This window comes from Alosa sapidissima, chromosome 17, assembly GCF_018492685.1.
Source record: "Alosa sapidissima isolate fAloSap1 chromosome 17, fAloSap1.pri, whole genome shotgun sequence".
NCBI lineage: Eukaryota > Metazoa > Chordata > Actinopteri > Clupeiformes > Clupeidae > Alosa > Alosa sapidissima.
Genome location: NC_055973.1, coordinates 2662501 through 2670000, shown reverse-complemented (window position 1 = coordinate 2670000; position 7500 = coordinate 2662501). Strand labels below are relative to the sequence as shown.

Below are 7500 nucleotides of genomic sequence, written 5' to 3'. Positions count from 1 at the left end.
AAACAGAGGAGAGTTAATGGCGTAGTATATAAATAGAGAGTGTTGAGCCATGTAGCCAGGCTGCCGGTTCTCAACCCATCCACACTTCTCAGAAAACAGGTTCAGAGTGCAAACGTTCGAGTAGAGACCAGATCACTGGGGAGAATTAGAGATCTGTTTCATATGGCTGCCAAGTCTCTTTAAACTCCTTCGCTCTCTCTCTGCCTCTGCACTGAACAAACATGATGTGTGCATTTCCATCCTCACACGCAAGCTCCCCCTCTCTCCCATCCTCTGCACTGCACAAGCAATCTCTCTCTCCCTTTTTCTCTCTCTCTCTCTCAGTCATTTCGTCCCTCACGTACATCATACATACACAACTCTCTCACGCACAAGCACACACACACACACACACACACACACACACACACACACACACACACACACTTTCGCTGTGCACGCCTGTAGTCTGACTCAGAGGGCCTTGGTGACAATGCCATCATCGGCAACGGTGTCTTTGTATTTGTTCAGTATTTAAGGGGGGGGGGGGGGGGGGAGCTGACAGACTGGTTTTGTGCGGCGGAGGCTGAGTTGTACCCAAAAGGTGGGGCCGCTTCAAAGGCAGCGGCGGTGGCAGGGGCCAGCGAGAAGCCAAGTGCCAAGAGCCGACAGCGACAGTGCCAAGGCGCCACGCCCTTCGCTCTACTCCACCACAGACTTCAGAGAGACACTTTCAGGTGAAAACATAGAGGAAGATTAAGAGGATGAGGAGGATGTGCTGAGCCTGACACACCTGGGAGGGCTGCGCTACATGTAAGTGCTGTGCACATGCTCCTTTGGGACTCCCTTTGTTGTGCTTCTCATCCACCACCTGTGGCCAACACACACATGCACAAGCACTTGTCCTGTTCTTTAACTGATACTGGGGAGGCCAAGGGGAAGGGGTGTGCGTGTGTGTGTTTTTGTGTGTCATTCATGGTGTGATGAAATTGCTTGGACTGTGCTGGTGGTGTTGCATATGATCCCACCCATAATGCACACACACTCTGTCACACACACACACACACACACACACACACACACACATACACACACACACACACACACACTTATGCATATGTATGCACCTGTACATGTGCACACCTGTTATACGTCAATTATGCTTTCTTGCATACAGACTAGTCTGCTTGGAGGATACTTTTCATACACATGTAGCGTTTGTGCCCTCGGTTCCCGTCTCGGTTGAGCGCCTCGTACACCCTCATCCACACAGAACCTCTCGTACACCCTTGTTCACACAGAACCTCTCGTACACCCTCATTCACACAGAACCTCTCGTCCACACAGAACCTCTCGTACACCCTCATCTACACAGAACCTCTCGTCCACACAGACCATCTTGTACACCCTCATCTACACAGAACCTCTCGTCCACACAGACCATCTTGTACACCCTCATTCACACAGAACCTCTCGTCCACACAGAACCTCTTGTACACCCTCATCTACACAGAACGTCTCGTACACCCTAGTTCACACAGAACCTCTTGACACCTGTGTTCACACAGAACCCGCCTTCACGCAGAACCTCTCGTTCACACAGAGCCTTGCGTTCTCACAGATGCGGAAGAGAGTCTACCATAGGCCTTAGGGTGATCCTGCGGTGGATGAACAGCACGCAGAAGGGGTTAATGCAGCCACACCACAGACAAGTCATTTCCATGCTGGAGCCAATCTGAAATGCTCATCTCGCTGTGTGGAGGGAGCAGCGCACGCCACTCTTGTCTGACTGCCATTGAAAAAAAAAAAAGTCATGATGGTGAAAGTTCAACAGACAACTCAATCTTGAGAACAAGAAATCTGGTGGTCCTTATCAAAGACGTGCAGGGTGAGATTAGAGTGTTGAAATCCCATGTGTGTGTGTGTGTGTGTGTGTGTGTGTGTGTGTGTGTGTGTGTGTGTGTGTGTCCTCTCTCCCTGTAGCACTGACTGCCGGATGCCAGCTCTAACATCTTTCCATTTCCCTTGAGGACAATGTATTAATCAGGACTGTGTGTGTGTGTGTGTGTGTGTGTGTGTGTGTGTGTGTGAGTGTGCAGAGAGAAATCATGTGGGTATTCTGCTATGATTTGTATCAAATACAACATCTTAAAAAATAAGCAAAGATGTAAACAAAAGTGAACAAACAATTATAATAATTTGTAATACCTGAATGTCACTAATTCATGCCATGCATTCAATAAAGTATACTGCTCCCTACATTGACCAAAAGTATACAACACACACACACACACACACACACACACACACACACACACACACACACACACACACACACACACACAGACTGTGGAGGCTATTGATTGTTGTGTTGGCACACTTCATTTGCTGTTGAATATGAAGAGGATGTCGAGGGTAAATGTCAGGCGGCTCGAGCCCAGTGATTACCAGCTAATGGATGACCAGAGAGGGAGACCACAACAGCGCCAGGTGAGATCCTCAAAAGCCAGAGAGAGACCTCAGTAAACACACTGTCTCTCGTCCACCAAAGGTCTACTGGTGCAAACCCGAGACCATCACCAATGAAACCAACAACCTGAGCTCGCCACTTGGTATAGGCTGAAGTGGAGGGCCAGGAGTATATTGCTAATGATGACTCTTCCCAGCTGTCCTCTCAACAAGTGCTAGCTTTAGCATAACTCTACTCTGTTGCCATGCTATTTGAATACATCTGATTAAAGAAAACTAATTAACAGAGAAGGAAGGAAACGGAGCACTAATTTGGAGCTGAGATGGGTACTACTCGATATCAGCTATACTATGTATCTTTGTTGTCAACAGCATTTGCATTTATGCAGGTTATTTGGATGCTTCATTCCATGGAACCACTACGTGTCACTGCCCTGTGCAACAACAGTAACGATGCTGTTCATCCCACTTACACAGACACATCCCAGCCAGGAATGATGACTAATATAGAATACAGTGGAACTGAGGACAAAATATATAAACACAAATGACAAATACAGAATACAACGGAACTGATGAAGTAATACATGTGTTGCTTCATTTGTTTCATCATCACATCATCAACAAATTGAAGGAGGGAGAAAGAGGGCAAATGAGAGAGGGAAGGAGAGAGAAGAGATAACACAAGAAAGAAGGAAAGAAGGAAGGTTATGGGACGGGGGTTCTGGGTGCTGTTGTGGTACGGACGCCATTGGCAAGGCCCCAGGATGGATAGATGGCCACAGCACAGATAGTCCTGTTTCACATCCAGAGGTAGAGAGAGAGAAAAAGGGAGGGAGAGAGAGAGAGAGAGGGAGAGAGAGGGAGAGTGAGAGAGATATTTGGAGCAATAGAGGGAGGGTGAATACATAGCAAACACAAGGAGGGATGGACAAATCATTCCGGTATTATGTCACAGTTGCACATCATTTTAGATAATGAATTATTATATGTGACCCTGCAAGGCGAAACCAGTCGTCTTGCACACAGTGCTATTTTGAGAAAATCCACAATAAACAAACGTACGGGTTAAAATGTCGAATTTCACGTTTTCTCATAATTCGACAGTATACAGTCTACACTTTCATATTGTGAACAAATTTCACAGATAAACATACGTTTTGACCATGACTTTATTTAGGTGAAGATTAAACACATTAGCAGTCATTCCATTTGTCCGCGCCGCTATAAGGTTTTACAGTAGAGCTAAAATGTACTCATTAGGCTACTCGTTACTCAATGTGTAAGCTCTCTATCGTTCTTGGCAGATGTAACCAAATATGAATGTGAAAGACTTGCCTTTCAGACTTGCACGAATGGTCAAAAGCACAAACTTTTAGAAATATCCTGGCGTCATTTTACGGACCAGGAGAAGTTTTCCATTGACGTAGCAGTAGCACATTTTAAAAGTGGGCCTAGCCTACACAATCTGTGTAGAACTTCTTCTCCCCCATTAATTATATTCTATAGTGACACTTTATGACCGTCCCAGGTATTAACTAGGGGGCAGAAAAAGACACTCACTCGGTTGATAAAACTGGACATAGTCAGTCATCCGCTTCAAAGTCACGCTACCGTAAGGCTAATAATAGCTGTGTCCTCACACTGTCTTACGTGACAATTTACTTAAAAAGGTGATATTCTCCTCTTCTGGCGTATCGTGACAGGAGAGCCATGGCAACTTTGGATGCGGTTATCTTAGCGATACTTTTTGCAATACCCTCGATATACATATCATTGGAAAGCTTAGTCAATGGCCGTTCATGTGAGCACATTAACTTAATTTTGTAAATTTTACCAAAACGACTGGTTTCGCCTTGCAGGGTCACATATTATATTATGGCAAACACACACACACACACACACACACACACACACACACACACACACACACACACACACACACACACACACACACACACACACACACACACCTGAACTTGATGTTTAAGCACTTCAAGCAGTTCAGATGGTGTAATTGTTGTCTTGAATGGTTAAACACTGATTAAGTAACCAAGCGGAGAGCATCTGATGCAATGGGGGAGAGGACTTGCAGTTACATGTAACAGGACTTGCAGGAGCAGGGCAATGAGAGAACATGGGGAATGTGCTTTATTTCATTTGTGTAGCAGGTGGCAACACCATGTGGCAGTTATACCATGTACTAGTCTGTGGTAAATCTAACTTAACCTCCAGCCAGTTCTGAGGTTGATTCCACCTGCTGTGCCGATTTTGAAAGACAACCACTTTTTTTTGTTTTTTTTTTTTGCATTATAGGTGCAGGTTAGCAACATTCCCTGTGATGCTGGGAACATGCTTCCACCTGAAAGTGTGGATTATGCTCCAGCAGGGTCAGGCTACACACTCCAGCAGGGTCATTAGCTACACACACCACCACACCTCTTTCACACAGAACACATGTAGTCAGTCTATTCCTGCCTTCTGCCTTTTCTCTCTTTCACTCTCTATACTTCTCTCTACTCCATTGTCCTTCTGTCTTTCTAACTGTCCTCCTCGCTCTTATATTCTTTCTCTCAGTCCACCCCAGTCTTACAGATGACCTCACTATACATTGTTGTCCTTCTCTCTTTATCCTCTCTTTCTCTCCTTTTCTCTTCATAACAATCCCTCTCTCTCTCTCTCTCTCTCTGGCTGTTGCTATCTCTCTTACCTTCTACTTTTCTCAACACAACAACCCTGCTCTCTCTCGCTCTCTCTCTCTCTCTCTCTCTCTCCAACTGTGTGTACCCTGTCTGCCTCGGTGGTGTGTCTCATTGGACATGTAGAGTGGAGCAGCTGGAGGCCATGGTGGTGTGTGCAGGCTCACCCAATTACGGGGGATTCTCATCAGGGCCCGGGTTACTCCCGCTCTTGCTGCAGGCGCCCCGCACACAAACCAGCCAGGGGTCCCTGGGTCAACAGCACTCTCCCTCACATCTCACTACAATGAACATACCTGAGAGAGAGGCAGAGAGAGAGAGAGAGAGAGAGAGACAGAGCGAGGTAGAGAGAAGCAAAAAAGTAAATGAGTATGAGGGAGAGTCCAGCAGCAGATACACATCTAAGCATCCCGCATGTCCAGCCTGCTTGGCACGGCTGGTGTGTAATTTACACTAACTGTAAACATCCACTCACCATGTGCCTACTGAGAGGGCACGCTTAAATAATGTATGGGCTAGATTAGAGCTATGGACTGACAAGACCGGCTGCAGTTCGGCCGACGATCCTATCGGTTTGTATTGTTTTCGTTTTAGCTATCCGCTTCAGTGTTTGGTTCCATGGAAGCGTGAGGAAAAAAATATGGAAATTGCTCTCCAGCACTTGGTGAAGAGGAGGTCAAACTGGCAGGTGGCAAGATTCTGACAGGATTCTTGCAGGATCACCTCACTGATCACTACCTCTCTGAACATTCGCTACAAATCAAAAGATTGTAAAAAAAAAGGGTACAAGTAGAGTTTTGTTCATATACAGTATTTATTCATATATTTATATATTTCTCAAGGACGCATAATTTTGCAGAAACGTCTTTGACTCTTGACAGGAGCACAGGGGGAGTTCCCTTAAGATGCGTTCTCTGTGAGTGCCTTGGGTGCTATTTGTTGGCAGAGACGGTGAGTGAGCCCGTTGTTTGTCTGTCTGCTTTGGTTAATTGCTCCTCCGTGTTAATATGTACTTGAACCCGGTGAACCCAGCTTCATTTGCATGTGTCCCAGGTCACCTATGGGCCAGTCGAGGGAATCCATGAACCAAAACGGATGGGCGGGCATAATTAAGCGTCAGGATATGTTGCTGGGGTACAACTGGAGCTGAACGTCCACGCTGAACGTTGCTTTCATGACACTTGACATTTGTGTCCTTTGATTATGGCTCAAATTTGCACCAGCTCGCCGAAGGTGAGAGGCCTTGAAAAAGCTTGGAAGGGAAGTCTTTGTAAAAATGAGCACCCTCAGTGAGTGGGATATTTGCCCGAAAAAACTGGATTAAGCGAAGGCTGAGTCTTCTTACATGCTAAGCGGAGCCAATCAAAAGCAGTAAAAATGTACGCCTTGGATATTGGCTTCAGGATTAAACGTTTGGCCCAGTGCATCAACTCAGCGCCATAAATCTCTTTGTGATTATCTGTTTCTGTGTGTGCAGTGCTCCTGCTTCCCCTCCAAAAGGACTCAGACCCGGGTAGTAAAATCGGTGGTTGGATGAGGAACCCTGTAGAACTTCCTGCTTTCTCCCTTTCCCCTTCCTTTCTGACAGGTGTTAGGAAGGATGACAGGGTGCATGAATGTTCACACCCCATGCCTGCTAGAAGCATTTGTTATTGTGTTTATGGCCCTGTCATAAAAATAAATAAATCCTGGCAAAACAGGAATAACAGGATTAATATTTGTTTTATGGCTTATATTTATTTGCAGGCATATGTGCTGACAGGCATGATAACCCTACAGAAAGAGCTGGTGGATTAAGAGCAGCTAATACACCAACTGCTGTCCAAGGTGTGTAGAAAGCAGGATTATTTCTCTGCTCTTTGGGGAGGCAAGGGAAAAGGGGACGCTGTGATGACAGGCATATAATGCAGCCACTGCGTTGAGACACCACAATGCTCTAACTAAACATGCAGCATTGCCAAATGACGCTTGTCATCCAAATGCAAACAGTCCCCTGATACAATTGCATGCCCTTAAGCCTGTTGACAAAATGGCACGTAATGACACAGGCCCCAATGGCCTCTGACAATCAGAGGATCTCTCTTCAATCTCTCCCCAAAAAACCTGATCCCAACTCCAGAGGTTCTATTTAAAGCCATGGAATTGGACATCATTCCCAAACTCATTCCCAATCTGGCGCACCACGCTGTGGAAAAGAGCACTAAATCCACGTCAGGAAGAAAGACATTAGGGCTTCGTGCCACATCCATTTGCAAACGCAGGTACTACACGTGGGCTCATTAATTAGAATAATCACATCACAGGTGTTAGAATAATTCATTAACTCAGATTTAGTTAAGGCTCAATTTTATAA

At 45.8% G+C, this 7500-nt stretch overlaps 1 long non-coding RNA gene across 1 annotated transcript in view; it reads right to left on the bottom strand.

The window, feature by feature from the left end:
- Positions 1–3103: 3103 nt before the first annotated feature.
- Positions 3104–7500, bottom strand: part of LOC121688477 — a 45357-nt gene continuing 40960 nt past the window's right edge. Inside the window, exons 3-4 of the long non-coding RNA XR_006024597.1 lie at positions 5315–5443; positions 3104–3244 (exon numbers count right to left, since the gene is read on the bottom strand). This is a non-coding gene — a long non-coding RNA (uncharacterized LOC121688477). The remainder of the gene's footprint in view (positions 3245–5314; positions 5444–7500) is intronic.